Raw genomic sequence first — 20,813 nt, 5'->3', positions numbered from 1 at the left:
ATCCCTAATTGCCCCTTGAGAAGGTGGTGGTGAGCTGCCTTCTTGAACCCGCTTTGGTCATGTGGTGCAGGTACATCCACAGTGCTGTTAGGGAGGGAGTTCCAGGATTTTCACCCAGTGACAGTGAAGGAACGGTGAGATAATTCCAAGTCAGGATGTTGACATTCTCTCTTCCACCTTCTTCTATCAGGAAAAGGATACAAAAGTCTGAGGTCACGTACCAATCGACTCAAAAACAGCTTCTTCCCTGCTGCTGTCAGACTTTTGAACAGACCTACCTCACATTGAGTTTATCTTTCTCTACACTCTAGTTATGACTATAACACTACATTCTGCACTCCCTCCTTTCCTTCTCTATGTACGGAAGGTATGTTTTGTCTGTATAATGTGCAAGAAACAATATTTTTCACTGTATACTGATACATGTAATAATAATACCAATAATAAATCAAATCAAATCGAATTGTGGGGCTCAGAAGGGGAAGTTGCAAAGGATGGTCTTCTCACGCATCTGCTATCCTTGTCCTTCTAGATGGTAGCAATCACAGGTTTGGAAGATGCTGCCTAAGGAACCTTGGTGAGTTCCTGCAGTGCATCTTGTAGATGGTACACATGGCTGTGTGGAGGGAATGGAAGGTGTGCCAATTAAGCGGGGCTGCTTTGTCTTGGATAGTGATAAGTTTCTTGAGTGTTGTTGGAGCTGCACTCATCCAGGCAAATAGAACATAGAATATTACAGCGCAGTACAGGCCCTTCGGCCCTCGATGTTGCGCCGACCAGTGAAATCAATCTAAAGCCCCTCTAACCTACACTATTCCAATATCATCCATATGTTTATCCAATAACCATTTAAATGCCCTTAATGTTGACGAGTCCACTACTGCTGCAGGCAGGGCATTCCACACCCTTACTACTCTCTGAGTGAAGAACCTACCTCTGACATCTGTCCTATATCTATCACCCCTCAATTTAAAGCTATGTCCCCCTCGTGCTAGCCATCACCATCCGAGGAAAAAGGCTCTCACTGTCCACCCTATCTAATCCTCTGATCATCTTGTATGCCTCTATGAAGTCACTTCTTAACCCTCTAACGAAAACAGCCTCAAGTCCCTCAGCCTTTCCTCATAAGACCTTCCCACCATACCAGGCAACATCCTGGTAAATCTCCTCTGCACCCTTTCCAATGCTTCCACATCCTTCCTATAATGCAGCGAACAGAACTGTACGCAATACTCCAAGTGCAGCCGCACCAGAGTTTTGTACAGCTGCAACATGACCTCATGGCTCCGAAACTCAATCCCTCTACCAATAAAAGCTAACACACCGTATGCCTTCTTAACAACCCTATCAACCTGGGTGCCAACTTTCAGGGATCTATACACATGGACACTGAGATCTCTCTGCTCATCCACACTACCAAGTATCTTACCATTAGCCCAGTACTCTGTATTCCTGTTACTCCTTCCAAAATGAATCACCTCACATTTTTCCGCATTAAATTCCATTTGCCACCTCACAGCCCAGCTCTGCAGCTTATCTATGTCCCTCTGTAACCTACAACATCCTTCCGCACTGTCCACAACTCCACCGACTTTAGTGTCATCTGCAAATTTACTAACCCATCCTTCTACGCCCTCATCCAGGTCATTTATAAAAATGACAAACAGCAGTGGCCCCAAAACAGATCCTTGCGGTACACCACTAGTAACTGAACTCCAGGATGAACATTTCCCATCAACCACCACCCTCTGTCTTCTTACAGCTAGCCAATTCCTGATCCAAACCGCTAAATCACCCTCAATCCCATGCCTCCGTATTTTCTGCAATAGCTTACCGTGGGGAACCTTATCAAACGCTTTACTGAAATCCATATACACCACATCAACTGCTTTACCCTTATCCACCTCTTTGGTCACCTTCTCAAAGAACTCAATAAGGTTTGTGAGGCACGACCTACCCTTCACAAAACCGTGTTGACTATCCCTAATCAAATTCTTCCTTTCTAGATGATTATAAATCCTATCTCTTATAATCCTTTCCAAAACTTTGCCCACAACAGAAGTAAGTAAATGGAGAGTAGTCTATCACAATCCTGACTTGTGCCTTGTAGATAGTGGACAGGCTTTGCGGAGTCAAAAGGTGAGTTACTCACTGCAGGATTCCTAGCCTCTGACCTGCTGTGGTAACCACAGTATTTATATGGCTGGGTCCAGTTCAGTTTCTGGTCAATGGTAAACCCCAGGATGTTCATAGTGGAGGTTCAGTGACAGTAACGCCATTGAATGTCAATGGGTGATGGTTAGATCCTCTCTAGTTGGAGATGGTCATTGCCTGGCACTTTGTGATACTTGTCACTTGTCAGCCCGAGCCTGGATATTGTCCAGGTCTTGCTGCATTTGGACATGGACTGCTTCAGTATCTGAGGAGTTGCGAATGGTGCTGAACATTGTGCAATCATCGGCGAACATCCCCACTTCTGATCTTATGACGGAGGGAAGGTCATTGATGAAGCAGCTGAAGATTGTTGGGCCTCGGACACTCCCCTGAGGGACTCCTGCAGAGATGTCCTGGAGCTGAGACTGACCCTCCACAACCACAACCATCTTCCTCTGTGCCAGGAATGACTCCAACCAGCGGAGAGTTTTCCCCTGACTCCCATTGACTCCAGTTTTGCTAGGGCTCCTTGATGCCACACACAATCAAAGGCTGCCTTGATGTCATGTTTAAACAAAGGCTGTAATGAGGTCAGGAGCTGAGTGACCCTGGCAGAACCCAAACTGGGCGTCACTGAGCAGGTTATTGCTGAGCAGGTGCTGCTTGATAGCGCTGTCGATGACCCCTTCCATCACTTCACTGATGATCGAGAGTAGACTGATTGGGTGGTAATTGGCCAGGTTGGATTTGTCCTGTGTTTTGTGTACAGGACATACCTGGGCAATTCTCCACATTGTTGGGTAGATGCCAGTGTTGTAACTGTACTGGAAGAGCTTGGCTAGGGGTGCGGCAAGTTCTGGAGCACAAGTTTCCAGTACTATTGCCGGAATGTTGTCAGGGCCCATTGTCTTTGCAGTATCTAGTGCCTTCAGCCAATTCTTGATATCACGTGGAGTGAATCGAATTGTCTGGAGACTGGCATCTAAGATGCTGGGGACCTCCAGAGGAGGCTGAGACGGATCATCCACTCGGCACTTCTGGCTGAAGATTGCTGCAAATGTTCAGCCTTATCTTCTGCACTGATGTGCTGGACTCCTCCGTCATTGAGGATCGGAATATTTGCGGAGCCGCCTCCTCCAGTCAGTTGTTTAATTGTCCACCACCATTCACAACTGGATGTGGCAGGACTGCAGAGCTTGGATCTGATCCGATGATTTTGGGATTGCTCAGCTCTGTCTGTTTACTACTTATGCTGTTTGGCACCAGTTAGTCCTGTGTTGTAGCTTCACCAGGTCGACACCTCAGTTTTAGGTATGCCTGGTGTTGCTCCCAGCATGCTCTCCTGCACTCTCCATTGAACCAGGGTTGATCCCCTGGTTTGATGGTAATGGTTGAGTGGGGGATGTGCCGGGCCATGAGGTTACAGATTGTGCTGGAGTACAATTCCGCTGCTGCTGATGGCCCACAGCGCCTCCTGGAGGCCCAGTCTTGAGTTGCTGGATCTGTTCAAAGTCTGTCCCATTTAGCACGATGAAGGGACTGAATCATAGAATCCCGACAGGGCAGGAGGAGGCCACTCGGCCCATCGAGTCTGCACCGACAACAATCCCATCCAGGTCCTATCCCCACACATTTACCCCGCTACTCCCTCTAACCTAAACATCCCGGGACACTAAGGGGCAATTTAACATGGCCAATCCACCCAGCCCGCACACCATTGGTCTGAATGTGTGGTTGCGAAATTTGCTGATGACACAAAGTTAGGTCGCAGGGTTACGTGTGAAGAGAACATAAGGAGCCTGAAAAGGATACAGATAGAGGATGTAAGTGGGCAAAAATTTGGCAGATGGAGTATATAACATGGCAAGAAGACTAGAAAAACAGAATAGGCCTCGGGTCACTGTCTGTGTAAAGTTTGCACATTCTCCCCGTGTCTGCCTGGGTTTCCTCCAGGTGCTCCAGTTTCCTCCCACACTCCAAAGATGTGTAAGTTAGGTGGATTGGCCATGCAAAATGTGCGGGGTTACAGAAATAGGGCAGAGGGGAGGGCCTGGGTGGGATGCTGTTTCCGACAGTCGGTGCAGACTCGATGGGCCAAATGGCCTCCTTCTGCACTGTAGAGATTCTATGGAATATTATTTAAATGCAGAGAGATTGCAGAATTTTGCGGTACAGGAGGAACTGGCTGTCCCGGTATATGAATCATAAAATGTTGGTACGCAGATACAGCAACTGATTAGGAAGGAGAATAGAATGTTACTCACTGTCACTTATTGCAAGGGGAATGGAATTTAGAAGGAGGGATGCTTTGCTGCAGTTGTACATGGCATTGGTGAGAGCACGGCTAAAGTATGGCCTACAGCCTGGTCTCCTTATTCAAGAAAGAAAGTAATTGTATTAGAAACAATTCAGAGAAGTTTCACTTGACAGATACCTGGGAGGGGGCGTTATCTTACGAGGAAAGGTTGGATAGGCTGAGCTGCTGGGGTTTAGAACATTGAGAGGTGACCTTATTGAAATGTGTCTGACTCTGAAGGGACTTTGCAGAGTGGATGCTGAGAGAATGTTTCCCCTCGTGGGAGAGACTGGAACTAGGGGACACCGTTTATAGAAAACAATCTTCTATTTAAGCCGGAGATGAAAGGAAACTGTTCTTTCAGAGTGTCGCGGTGTCTGTGGAACTCTCTTCCTCAAAGAACAGTGCAGGCAGGATTGTTGAATATGTTTAAGGCCGAGATAAGTAAATTCGTGACTAACAGAGAGTCAAAAGGTTTAGGTATCGGCAAGTATGGAGTTGAGGCAACCATCATATCAGCCATGATCATATTGAATGGTGCAGTAGGCTTGAGGGGCCGAATGGCCTCCTGTTGCTCCTAGTTCATCTGTTAGTGTTATACGTTCGAATGTTAGTCTGTGTGTTTGTATGTTAGTGTGTATGTTCGTATGTTAGTGTGTATGTTTGTGTGTTCATGTGTATGTTGGTATGTTGGGCTGTATTGATCGAGACTGATGTTGAGAATTTATTGATGAAATCGGGGGTAATCAGTTCTCCAAACTGACAGCTCTAGCATCCCTCTTGCCCTTCTCACCTGTGGAGGTTATTCTGCCCGGGGGGATTAAACAGCTCAAACCCAGGTGGTTATTTTTCACCTGTTGGTCTCGGGAGTTTGGCATTTTATTCACAAGGTTTTTCGTAGCTAGGTCTGATACTGTCCTTATTAACTGACACCCATCGTTACCGGCAGGTAATGGCCAACTGCAGGGAGCCGGGCGAATGATTTTTCCTTTCTGAGTCAGGATACTGAGGCCAACTGTAGAATTCTGGCCTGGCAAAAGGGAAACTCAACAAACTCCAGGGAGCAAACACATGAATTAGGAGCAGGAATAGATCACCCAGCCCCTCGGGCCTGCCCCTAAACTGAATGCCGGATAATCCTGATTTATTTGGCTATTGTGAGGTGAATTAGATTGTTCTGAGTCACTGGAATGGAAGAGGGAAAGTTTGATTGTTTTAAGTCAGTCGCTGTTTGAGCTAGCTCCAGGAACCTCAATCCTTAAACCTGACTAAGCTGATGAGAGGCAAGTAACCCTTACTGAGTTCAGAGTCCGAGGGCCTGATGTCAGCTGTGACTCAATGGGTAACACTCTCACTTATAAATCAGAAAGTTGTGGGTTCAAGTCTCACTCCAGATACATTGAACCTAAAATCCAGGCTGACAACCCTGGTGCCAATACTGAAGGGGTGCTGCCTTGTCAGAGGTACTGCCTATCAGATGAAGCACTGTCTCAGGTGGATGTTAAATATCCCATGGAGCAAATTAGAAGAAGATTGAGGGAGGCCTCCCTAGTGTCCTAGCCAATAGTAAAACATTTGACAAGGTCCCTCATGGTAGGCTGGTGCAAAAGATTAAAGCTCATGGGATCAGGGGTGAACTAGCTAGATGGATTCAGAACTGGCTTGGCCATAGAAGGCAGAGGGTAGCAGTGGAAGTTTTTCTGAATGGAGGTCTGTAACTAGTGGTGTTCCGCAGGGATCAGTGCTGGGACCTCTGCTCTTTGTAATGTATAGAAATGACTTGGAAGAAAATGTAGCTGGTCTGATTAGCAAGTTTGCAGATGATACTGAGATTGGCGGAGTTGCGAATAGTGATGAAGATTGTCAGAGAATACAGCGGGATATAGATAGGCTGGAAAATTGGGCGTAGAAATGGCAGATGGAATTTAATCTGGACAAATGCGAGATTTTGTTAGATCCAATTCAGGTGAGAGCGATAAAATAAATGGCAGAACCATCAGGAGCGCAGACACATGCAGAGGTCCCAAAGGATTGGAGAATAGCCAATGATGTTCCTTTGTTTAAGAAGGGTAGCAAGAATAATCCAGGTAATTACAGGCCGGTGAGCCTTACATCAGTGGTAGGGAAATTTTTGGAGAGGATTCTTCAAGACAGGATTTATCCCCACTTCGAAATAAGTGGACGTATTAGTGAGAGGCAACATGGTTTTGTGAAGGGGAGGTCGTGTCTCACGAACTTGATTGAGTTTTTTGAGGAAGTGACGAAGATGATTGATGAGGGTAGGGCAGTGGATGTTGTCTACATGGATTTCAGTAAGGCCTTTGACAAGGTCCCTCATGGCAGACTGGTGCAGAAGGTGAAGTCGCATGGGATCAGAGGTGAGCTGGCAAGGTGGATACAAAACTGGCTCGGTCAAAGAAGACAGAGGGTAGCAGTGGAAGGGTGCGTTTCTGAATGGAGGGCTGTGACAAGTGGTGTTCCTCAGGGATCAGTGCTAGGACCTTTGCAGTTTGTAATATATATAAATGATTTGGAGGAAAATGTAACTGGATTGATTAGTAAGTTTGCGGACGACACAAAGGTTGGTGGATTTGCGGATAGCGATGAGGACCATCAGAGGATACAGCAGGATATAGATCAGTTGGAGACTTGGGGGGCGAGATGGCAGATGGAGTTTAATCCAGACAAATGTGAGGTAATGCATTTTGGAATGTCTAATACAGATAGGAAATATACAGTAAATGGCAGAATGCTTAAGAGTATTGATAGGCAAAGGGATCTGGGTGTACAGGTACACAGGTCACTGAAAGCGGCAATGCAGGTGGAGAAGGTAGTCAAGAGGGCACACGGCATGCTTGCCTTCATCGGCCGGGGTATTGAGTTTAAAAATTGGCAAGTCATGTTGCAGCTTTAGAGAACCTTAGTTAGGCCGCACTTGGAATATAGTGTTCAATTCTGGTCGCCACACTACCAGAAGGATGTGGAGACTTTGGAGAGGGTACAGAAAAGATTTACCAGGATGTTGCCTGGTTTGGAGGGCATTAGCTATGAGGAGAGGTTGGAGAAACTTGGTTTGTTCTCACTGGAGTAACGGAGGTTGAGGGAAGACCTGATAGAATTCTACAAGATTATGAGAGGCATGGACAGAGCGGATAGTCAGAAGCTTTTTCCCAGGGTGGAAGAGTCAATTACTAGGGGGCATAGGTTTAAGGTGCGAGGGGCAAGGTTTAAAGGAGATATATGAGGCAGATTTTTTACACAGAGAGCAGTGGGTGCCTGGAACCCCTTGACGGGGGAGGTAGTGGAAGCGGATACGGTAGTGACTTTTAAGGGGCGTCTTGACAAGTTCATGAATAGGATGGGAATAGAGGGATATGGTCCCCGGAAGGGTAGGGGTTTTAGTTACGTCGGGCAGCATGGTCGGTGCAGGCTTGGAGGGCCGAAGAGCCTGTTCCTGTGCTGTAATTTTCTTTGATCTTTGTTCTTTGTTCAGAGATCTGGGAGTACAGGTCCACAGATCCCTAAAAGTGGCAGCACAGGTGGAAAAGGTGGTGAAGAAAGCATACGGCACGCTTGTCTTCATCGGACGGGGCATTGAGTATAAAAGTTGGCAAATTATGTTACAGTCGTATAAAACGTTGGTTAGGCCGCATTTGGAATACTGTGTCCAGTTCTGGTCGCCACACTACCAGAAGGATGTGGAGGCTTTGGAGAGAGTTCAGAAAAGGTTTACCAGGATGCTGCCTGGTATGGAGGGTATTAGCTATGAGGAGAGATTGTTCTCCCTGGAAAAACGAATGCTGAGGGGCGACCTGATAGAAGTTTATAAAGTTATGAGGGGTGTGGATAGGGTGAACAATTGGAAGCTTTTTGCCAGGGCAGAAATGACAATTACAAGGGGGCACAAGTTCAAGATAAGGGGGGAAAGGTTCAGTGGAGATGTGCGGGGGAAGGTTTTTACACAGAGGGTGGTGGGAGTCTGGAATGCACTGCCACGTGAGGTGGTTGAGGCAGTTACGTTAGCCATATTTAAGACTTATGTGGATAGACACAGGAACAGACAGGGAATAGAGGGATACAGGCGATGGTTTAGGTAGGTGAACGTGATCAGTGCAGGTTTGGAGGGCCGAAGGGCTTGTTCCTGTGCTGCGCTGTTCTTTGTTCTTTGTTTCAATATTTATCCATCAATGTCACTAAAACAAAATATCTGACTGTTTATCAGCTTGCTGTGTGTGGGATCTTGCTGTGTGCAGGACTGACTGTCTCTGCTTCCTTCATTACAACAGTGACGACACTTCAGCCTGTACCGGGGGTGGCCTCAAATTCTGAGAGGAATTCTCGTTTTTCATGGAGTCCCTCGGGGATCTGATCGAGGGATATAAATTATAAAAGGGATTGATAAAGTAAATGTGGACCAAATGTTTCCCCCTGTGGGGCAATCTGGAACAAGAGGTCACAGGTATAGGTTGAGAGGCGGTAGATTTAAAACTGAGATGAGGAGGAACTACTTCTCGCAGAGCGGATGACACGAAGGTGAGTGGGAAAGCGAATTGCGTGGAGGATGCGGAAAGTCTGCAGAGAGATTTGGATCGGCTAAGTGAGTGGGCGAGGGTCTGGCAGATGGAATATAACGTTGGTAAGTGTGAGGTTATCCACTTTGGAAGGAATAATAGTAAAATGGACTATATTTAAATGGTGAAAAATTACAACATGCTACTGTGCAGAGGGACCTGGGGGTCCTTGTGCATGAATCACAAAAACTCAGTCTGCAGGTGCAGCAGGTAATCAAGAAGGCAAATGGAATGTTGGCCTTTATCGCGAGAGGGATGGAGTATAAAAGCAGGGAGTTCATGCTGCAACTGTACAGGGTACTGGTGAGGCCACACCTAGAGTACTGTCTACAATTTTGGTCCCCTTATTTAAGAAAGGATATATTAGCTTTGGAGGGGGTACAGAGAAGGTTCACCAGGTTGATTCCGGAGATGAGAGGGTTAGCTTATGAGGAGAGATTGAGCAGACTGGGCCTGTACTCATTGGAGTTTAGAAGGCTGAGGGGAGATCTTATAGAGATATATAAGATAATGAAGGGGCTAGACAGGGTAGAGGCAGGGAGATTCTTTCCACTTAGAAAGGAAACAAGAACTAGAGGAACACAGCCTCAAAATAAGGGGGAGTCAGTTTAGAACAGAGTTGAGGAGGAACTTCTTCTCTCAGAGGGTAGTGAATCTCTGGAATTCTCTGCCCATTGAAGCAGTGGAGGCTACCTCGTTAAATATGTTTAAGTCACAGGTAGATAGATTTCTGATCAATAAGGGAATTAAGGGTATGGGGAGCGGGTGGGTAAGTGGAACTAAACCACTATCAGATCAGCCATGATCTTATTGAATGGCGGGGCAGGCTCGAGGGGCTAGATGGCCTACTCCTGCTCCTGTTTTCTTATGTTCTTATGTGGTGGATTTGTGGAACTCGCTGCCCCATCGCGCGGTGGAGTCTGAATCATTGAATGATTTCAAGGAGATCGATATATTTCTAATTTTAAAAAGGAAAGGGGAAAATGGGGAACAGGTGGGGAGGTGGGTCTGAGACCAGGGGGAGATCAGCCATGATCTGATTGGATGGCGGAGTAGGCTCAAAGGGCTGAATTTGCCGACTTCTGCTCCCAATTCCTATGTCTGTTCCTACAGTTCAGCAGGAGGCTATTCAACCCATTAAGTCTGCACTGACTCTCCAAAAGAGCATCTTACCCAGGCCCCCACTGCCCCCTCCGCCCACCCTATCCCCGTAACCCCATGTGAGGCAGCAGTGCGAACCACCGTGTCGTCTCCCTTGGGCGAACCATCTCTGAGAGCAGAGGCAAAGACCCACGACAAATTCGGGTCGACTATTCTGAGTCTGGGAAGAAGGAGATAGTTCCAGGATTCAGTTCATAAATTCTGGCCTAAACTCTGGGATTCCTTCCCCATCTCTCCATCCCACTTTGACCAAGATTTTAAGCACCTGAGCTCATGGCTGTAATTCTCCCAAAAGTGCTGAATGGGCAGGAAAACTGGTCCAAATCCCAACTGTTTCCTCAGTTCAGCTTTTCACCCAAATCTCCGCACTCTGTGCAATGCAGAGGTCCCAGTCGTGAATATCATTAAACGCTCGGGGGGGGCGGGGCTATTCGCACTAAAGAGCCTGAAACAAGTGGGATGAGCAGGAGCCCGCACATGCGCACATCGCTGGGAGATCATAGAATCAGAGAAACCCTACAGTGCAGAAAGAGGCCATTCGGCCCATCGAGTCTGCACCGACCACAATCCCACCCAGGCCCTACCCCCATATCCCTACATATTCACCCGCTAATCCTTCTAACCTACACATCTCAGGACACTAAGGGGCAATTTATAGCATGGCCAATCAACCTAACCCGCACATCTTTGGCCTGTGGGAGGAAACCGGAGCACCCGGAGCAAACCCACGCAGACACGAGGAGAATGTGCAAACTCCACAAAGACAGTGACCCGAGGCCGGAATTGAACCCAGGTCCCTGGAGCTGTGAAGGCGCAGTGCGAACCACTGTGCTACCGTGCTGCCCAGATCGCGGAAAAGACCTCCCAGCATCCAGATCACTGCCATCCAACTCCCACAGACATCGCTGGCCTCATCGCTGCCCCCACAACCCCCACACACACACATCGCTGACCCCCACACCCCCCACACACACACATCGCTGCCCCACACCCCCCACACACACATCGCTGCCCCCACACCCCCCCACACACACATCGCTGCCCCCACACCCCCCCCACACACATCACTGCCCCCACACCCCCCACACACACATCGCTGCCCCCACACCCCCCACACACACATCGCTGCCCCCACACCCCCCACACACACATCGCTGTCCCCACACCCCCCACACACACATCGCTGCCCCCACACCCCCCACACACACATCGCTGACCCCACACCCCCCACACACACATCGCTGCCCCACACCCCCCACACACACATCGCTGCCCCCACACCCCCCACACACACATCGCTGCCCCACACCCCCCACACACACATCGCTGCCCCCACACCCCCCACACACACATCGCTGCCCCACACCCCCCCACACACATCGCTGCCCCCACAACCCCCCCACACACATCACTGCCCCCACACCCCCCACACACACATCGCTGCCCCACACCCCCCACACACACATCGCTGCCCCCACACCCCCCACACACACATCACTGCCCCCACACCCCCCACACACACATCGCTGCCCCCACACCCCCCACACACACATCGCTGTCCCCACACCCCCCACACACACATCGCTGTCCCCACACCCCCCCACACACACATCGCTGTCCCCACACCCCCCACACACACATCGCAGTCCCCACACCCCCCCACACACACATCGCTGCCCCCACACACCCCACACACACATCGCTGTCCCCACACCCCCCCACACACACATCGCTGTCCCCACACCCCCCACGCACACATCGCTGCCCCCACACCCCCCACGCACACATCGCTGACCCCCACAACCCCCCCCACACACATCGCTGCCCCCACACCCCCCCACACACACATCGCTGCCCCCACACCCCCCCACACACACATCGCTGTCCCCACACCCCCCACACACACATCGCTGCCCCCATATCACCCCACACACACATCGCTGCCCCCATATCCCCCCCACACACAACGCTGCCCCCATATCCCCCCCACACACATCGCTGTCCCCACACCCCCCACACACACATCGCTGCCCCCATATCCCCCCACACACACATCGCTGTCCCCACACCCCCCACACACACATCGCTGCCCCCATATCACCCCACACACACATCGCTGCCCCCATATCCCCCCCACACACAACGCTGCCCCCATATCCCCCCCACACACATCGCTGTCCCCACACCCCCCACACACTCATCGCTGCCCCCATATCCCCCCACACACACATCGCTGTCCCCACACCCCCCACACACACATCGCTGCCCCCATATCCCCCCACACACACATCGCTGCCCCCACATCCCCCACACACACATCGCTGCCCCCACACCCCCCACACACACATCGCTGCCCCCATATCCTCCCCACACACACATCGCTGCCCCCATATCCCCCCCCACACACATCGCTGACCCCACACCCCCCACACACACATCGCTGCCCCCATATCCCCCCACACACACATCGCTGCCCCCATATCCCCCCCACACACATCGCTGACCCCCACACCCCCCACACACACATCGCTGCCCCCATATCCCCCCCCACACACACATCGCTGCCCCCATATCCCCCCACACACACATCGCTGCCCCCACACCGCCCGCACACACATCGCTGTCCCCACACCCCCCACACACACATCGCTGCCCCCACACCCCCCACACACATATCGCTAACCCCCACAACGCCCCACACACACATCGCTGTCCCCACACCCCCCACACACACATCGCTGACCCCACACCCCCCCACACACACATCGCTGCCCCCACACCCCCCACACACATATCGCTGACCCCCACAACGCCCCACACACACATCGCTGTCCCCACACCCCCCACACACACATCGCTGACCCCACACCCTCCACACACACATCGCTGACCCCACACCCCCCCACACACACATCGCTGACCCCACACCCCCCCACACACACATCGCTGCCCCCACACCCCCCCATACACACATCGCTGCCCCCACACCCCCCCCATACACACATCGCTGCCCCCACACCCCCCCCACACACATCGCTGTCCCCACACCCCCCCACACACATCGCTGCCCCCACAACCCCCACACACACATCGCTGCCCCCACACCCCCCCCCACACACACATCACTGCCCCCACACCCCCCACACACACATCGCTGCCCCCATATCCCCCCCACACACATCGCTGACCCCACACCCCCCACACACACATCGCTGCCCCCATATCCCCCCCCACACACACATCGCTGCCCCCATATCCCCCCCCACACACACATCGCTGCCCCCATATCCCCCCCACACACATCGCTGACCCCCAAACCCCCCACACACACATCGCTGCCCCCATATCCCCCCCCACACACACATCGCTGCCCCCATATCCCCCCACACACACATCGCTGCCCCCACACCGCCCACACACACATCGCTGTCCCCACACCCCCCACACACGCATCGCTGACCCCACACCCCCCACACACACATCGCTGACCCCACACCCTCCACACACACATCGCTGACCCCACACCCCCCCACACACACATCGCTGACCCCACACCGCCCACGCACACATCGCTGCCCCCATATCCCCCCACACACACATCGCTGCCCCCCAACCCCCCACACACACATCGCTGACCCCACACCGCCCACGCACACATCGCTGACCCCACACCCCCCCACACACACATCGCTGCCCCCCAACCCCCCACACACACATCGCTGACCCCACACCCTCCACACACACATCGCTGACCCCACACCCCCCCACACACACATCGCTGACCCCACACCCCCCCACACACACATCGCTGACCCCACACCCCCCCACACACACATCGCTGACCCCACACCCCCCCACACACACATCGCTCCCCCACACCCCCCACACACACATCGCTGACCCCCACAACGCCCCACACACACATCGCTGTCCCCACACCCCCCACACACACATCGCTGACCCCACACCCTCCACACACACATCGCTGACCCCACACCCCCCCACACACACATCGCTGACCCCACACCCCCCCACACACACATCGCTGCCCCCACACCCCCCCCATACACACATCGCTGCCCCCACACCCCCCCCATACACACATCGCTGCCCCCACACCCCCCCCCCCCACACACATCGCTGTCCCCACACCCCCCCACACACATCGCTGCCCCCACAACCCCCACACACACATCGCTGCCCCCACACCCCCCCCCCACACACACACCGCTGCCCCCATACCCCCCACACACACATCACTGCCCCCACACCCCCCACACACACATCGCTGCCCCCATACACCCCCACACACATCGCTTCCCCCACACCCCCCACACACACATCGCTGCCCCCATATCCCCCCCCACACACACATCGCTGCCCCCACACACACATCGCTGCCCCCACACCCCCCACACACACATCGCTGCCCCCATATCCCCCCCCACACACACATCGCTGCCCCCACACCCCCCACACACACATCGCTTCCCCCACACCCCCCACACACACATCGCTGCCCCCATATCCCCCCCCACACACACATCGCTGCCCCCATATCCCCCCACACACACATCGCTGCCCCCATATCCTCCCCACACACATCGCTGACCCCCACACCCCCCACACACACATCGCTGCCCCCATATCCCCCCCCACACACACATCGCTGCCCCCATATCCCCCCACACACACATCGCTGCCCCCACACCGCCCACACACACATCGCTGTCCCCACACCCCCCACACACACATCGCTGCCCCCACACCCCCCACACACACATCGCTGACCCCCACAACGCCCCACACACACATCGCTGTCCCCACACCCCCACACACACATCGCTGACCCCACACCCCCCCACACACACATCGCTCCCCCCACACCCCCCACACACACATCGCTGACCCCCACAACGCCCCACACACACATCGCTGTCCCCACACCCCCCACACACACATCGCTGACCCCACACCCTCCACACACACATCGCTGACCCCACACCCCCCCACACACACATCGCTGACCCCACACCCCCCCACACACACATCGCTGCCCCCACACCCCCCCCATACACACATCGCTGCCCCCACACCCCCCCCCATACACACATCGCTGCCCCCACACCCCCCCCCACACACATCGCTGTCCCCACACCCCCCCACACACATCGCTGCCCCCACAACCCCCACACACACATCGCTTCCCCCACACCCCCCACACACACATTGCTGACCCCACACCCCCCACACACACATCGCTGACCCCCACAACCCCCACACACACATCGCTGACCCCAAACCCCCCACACACACATCGCTGTCCCCACACCCCCCACACACACATCGCTGACCCCCACAACCCCCACACACACATCGCTGACCCCACACCCCCCACACACACATCGCTGACCCCACACCCCCCACACACACATCGCTGCCCCCATACCCCCCACACACACATCGCTGACCCCCACAACGCCCCATACACACATCGCTGACCCCACACCCCCCACACACACATCGCTGACCCCACACCCCCCACACACACATCGCTGCCCCCATACCCCCCACACACACATCGCTGACCCCCACAACGCCCCATACACACATCGCTTCCCCCACACCCCCCATACACACATCGCTTCCCCCACACCCCTCACACACACATCGCTGACCCCCACAACGCCCCATACACACATCGCTGCCCCCACACCCCCCACACACACATCGCTGTCCTCACACCCCCCACACACACATCGCTGACCCCCACAACCCCCACACACACATCGCTGACCCCACACCCCCCACACACACATCGCTGTCCCCACACCCCCCACACACACACATCACTGACCCCCACAACCCCCACACACACATCGCTGACCCCACACCCCCCACACACACATCGCTGACCCCACACCCCCCACACACACATCGCTGCCCCCATACCCCCCACACACACATCGCTGACCCCCACAACGCCCCATACACACATCGCTGTCCCCACACCCCCCACACACACATCGCTGACCCCCACATCGCTTCCCCCACACCCCCCACACACACATCGCTGACACCACACCCCTCACACACACATCGCTGACCCCCACAACGCCCCATACACACATCGCTGCCCCCACACCCCCCACACACACATCGCTGCCCCCATATCCCCCCACACACACATCGCTGCCCCCACACCGCCCACACACACATCGCTGTCCCCACACCCCCCACACACACATCGCTGCCCCCACACCCCCCACACACACATCGCTGACCCCCACAACGCCCCACACACACATCGCTGTCCCCACACCCCCACACACACATCGCTGACCCCACACCCCCCCACACACACATCGCTCCCCCCACACCCCCCACACACACATCGCTGACCCCCACAACGCCCCACACACACATCGCTGTCCCCACACCCCCCACACACACATCGCTGACCCCACACCCTCCACACACACATCGCTGACCCCACACCCCCCCACACACACATCGCTGACCCCACACCCCCCCACACACACATCGCTGCCCCCACACCCCCCCCATACACACATCGCTGCCCCCACACCCCCCCCCATACACACATCGCTGCCCCCACACCCCCCCCCACACACATCGCTGTCCCCACACCCCCCCACACACATCGCTGCCCCCACAACCCCCACACACACATCGCTTCCCCCACACCCCCCACACACACATTGCTGACCCCACACCCCCCACACACACATCGCTGACCCCCACAACCCCCACAAACACATCGCTGACCCCACACCCCCCACACACACATCGCTGTCCCCACACCCCCCACACACACATCGCTGACCCCCACAACCCCCACACACACATCGCTGACCCCACACCCCCCACACACACATCGCTGACCCCACACCCCCCACACACACATCGCTGCCCCCATACCCCCCACACACACATCGCTGACCCCCACAACGCCCCATACACACATCGCTTCCCCCACACCCCCCACACACACATCGCTGACCCCACACCCCTCACACACACATCGCTGACCCCCACAACGCCCCATACACACATCGCTGCCCCCACACCCCCCACACACACATCGCTGTCCTCACACCCCCCCACGCACACATCGCTGCCCCACACCCCCCCACACACACATCGCTGCCCCCACACCCCCCAACGCTGCCCCCACACCCCCCACCGCTGCCCCCACACCCCCCACCGCTGCCCCCACACCCCCCACCACACACATCGCTGCCCACACACCCCCCCCATACACACATCACTGCCCCCATACCCCCCCCCACACACATCGCTGCCCCCACACCCCCCACATCGCTGACCCCACACCCCCCACACACACATCGCTGCCCCCACACCCCCCCCACACACACATCACTGGCCTCATTGCTGCCCCCACAACCCCCCACACACACATCGCTGCCCCCATACCCCCCACACACACATCGCTGACCCCATATCCCCCCCCACACACATCGCTGACCCCACACCCCCCACACACACATCGCTGTCCCCACACCCCCCACACACACATCGCTGACCCCACACCCCCCACACACACATCGCTGACCCCACACCCCCCACACACACATCGCTGACCCCCACACCCCCCCCACACACATCGCTGTCCCCACACCCCCCCCACACACACATCGCTGACCCCACACCCCCCACACACACATCGCTGACCCCACACCCCCCACACACACATCGCTGACCCCCACACCCCCCCCACACACATCGCTGACCCCACACCCCCCACACACACATCGCTGACCCCCACACCCCCCCCACACACATCGCTGACCCCACACCCCCCACACACACATCGCTGACCCCCACACCCCCCCCACACACATCGCTGTCCCCACACCCCCCACACACACATCGCTGTCCCCACACCCCCCACACACACATCGCTGTCCCCACACCCCCCACACACACATCGCTGCCCCCACACCCCCCATACACACATTGCTGACCCCACACCCCCCACACACACATCGCTGACCCCCACAACCCCCCCCACACACATCGCTGCCCCCATGTCCCCCCACACACACATCGCTGCCCCCATATCCCCCCACACACACATCGCTGCCCCCATATCCCCCCCACACACATCGCTGACCCCCACAACCCCCCACACACACATCGCTGCCCCCACAACCCCCCACACACACATCGCTGACCCCACACCCCCCATACACACATCGCTGACCCCACACCCCCCACACACACATCGCTGACCCCCACAACCCCCACACACACATCGCTGCCCCCATATCCCCCCACACACACATCGCTGACCCCCACAACCCCCACACACACATCGCTGCCCCCATATCCCCCCACACACACGAATATCAGAGGCCGAATGCCCGTGACCGCTGAAGTGCTCCCCAACAGGAAGAGAACAGTCTTGGTACTATTCGGGTAAGCGTTCTCCAAGGCGGCCTTCGCGACACACGACAGCGCAGAGTCGCTGAGCAGAAACTGATAGCCAAGTTCCGCACACACGAGGACGGCCTCAACCGGGATATTGGGTTCATGTCACACTATCTGTAACCCCCACAGTTGCGTGGACCTGCAGAGTTTCACTGGCTGTCTTGTCTGGAGACAATACACATCTTTTTAGCCTGTCTTGATGCTCTCTCCACTCACATTGTTTTGTTTCTTAAAGACTGGATTAGTTGTAAGTATTCGCATTCCAACCATTATTCATGTAAATTGAGTCTGTGTCTTTATAAGCTCTGTTTGTGAACAGAATTCCCACTCACCTGAAGAAGGGGCTTGGAGCTCCGAAAGCTTGTGTGGCTTTTGCTACCAAATAAACCTGTTGGACTTTAACCTGGTGTTGTTAAACTTCTTACTGTGTTTACCCCAGTCCAACGCCGGCATCTCCACATCATGGCCACCAACATGGCCAGCTCCAGATCGAGCAAACCCAGATCCATCTGCACAGTTGGGTTTGGAAACAGCATAGGATGACGGATTATTCTCATTGGCTGCATAGATCCAGCACCACCCCAATCCCTCACTTGGGCCAGAACCCCACTTGTGGGAGCTGGCAACACCACACAATCCATGGTGCCATGCGTGGCCCGATTAGGGTTGTGTGAGATCCCCATCAATGCTGGCACAGATTATGCAGGTCGGTGGGCAGACGTGGGCACTACGCTCCCTTGAGCCATTGCTATGTGTGTAACTGCAGCATCCGTTACAGGCGTGTGCTGCTGGTCCGTGTCACAGGGCAGGGACAGACTGCAAAGCAGCACTTGATGTGTTCCCAGTGACAGCAGATTCCATGCAGTCCGTGTCTGAACCTCTGCACCCCGGCCTGGAGCAGCAGCTGCTTCATCTGGTTAGGCCTCAGTCAGCACATGGTGCACTCCTCCCCCACCCTGGAACACCAGCACGCAGACACCCTGCAGCAAGACAATGCCACTGCGGAGTGCCCTGGAGGGGGGAGGGTGAGCGGGCGCCCTCGAAGCTGCCCCCCACAGTGCGTGACAGTGCTGGCTGGGGGGAGGGGGAGGGGGGGAAGGAAAGGTGGGGGTGGGGTGGTGTGCGCACAGGGGAAGTGGGACTCCCTGACGGAACCTCACCCAGAGAGCTGTGAGGAAATAGAAGCCCCCCGCCCCCGCCAACAGATATCATTGGTCCACAGGCCAGCACCTGAAGACAGCAGGAGAAAGGCCACCAGGCACCTCCAGGGCCTGCCTGCAGCATCGCCCGCGCTCCGCTAGCAGCACCTACCTCCTCACGCCAGTCCAAGGCTGCCACGCCAGGTTGAGACTTTTAAATACCTATTCTGATTCACGCCAAAGTTACATCACGCCAAAGAGGTGGGAGACGCAGACGTGGGCGAAGATTGCCGTGTGGATTCCGATCATGGCATGTAACGGTATATAAGCTCATGCTAAACACACTGATTGTCAGCGGGTTCCCGGAGGCGCCATTTTTCTCCGGCTGGGAAATGCTGGCGGGGAACCCGCGAAATGGTCCGAAACGCGCATCTCCCAGCCCGACCCACCAGAAACGTTGCGGGTCGTGATGGGAGAATCGCGGCCAATGTTTCCGTACGTGCTTCAATGTCAGGGTTTGTTGGATAATTGCTCCTGTGAAGCAGTTTGACAAGTTTTTTTTGCTTTACAGGAATCTGAGTTAAGGCACTGCCAATGAAACATTCACGCGATACCAGTCACTTGTCAGCTGACTCTTTCCTTCTGATGAACTCAGCGTTTAATCTTCCCCAGAAATGTTGTTTGCAATTTCTCTAATTATAAACCGCATTCTTTACAAACTGAATTCAATAAAAATCTCACCGGGCCAGTTGAATAATGCACAAGCATTAGTCAATAATGTGAAAACACCCAAAGTTGATAAGGGTGTAGGTGGTGGGAAGAGTGGAAAGTGATCAAGTTTGGTGAGTTGATTTGCATAGAACATCACTGGTTCTGGCAGTTTGGGAATATTTTCAAAGCTTTGTTTCCAAGTTCAATCTGGTATCGGCTTCTTTCCAAAATTACTTGTGAGTTCCGCATCAGAGATTTTTATGTTCTTTCTGTCCTGAGGTTCAGGGGCTTTGTCGGTCAAACTCA

This window comes from Mustelus asterias, chromosome 11, assembly GCF_964213995.1.
Source record: "Mustelus asterias chromosome 11, sMusAst1.hap1.1, whole genome shotgun sequence".
NCBI classification, from domain to species: Eukaryota; Metazoa; Chordata; class Chondrichthyes; order Carcharhiniformes; family Triakidae; genus Mustelus; species Mustelus asterias.
This window is presented reverse-complemented; position numbering follows the sequence as displayed.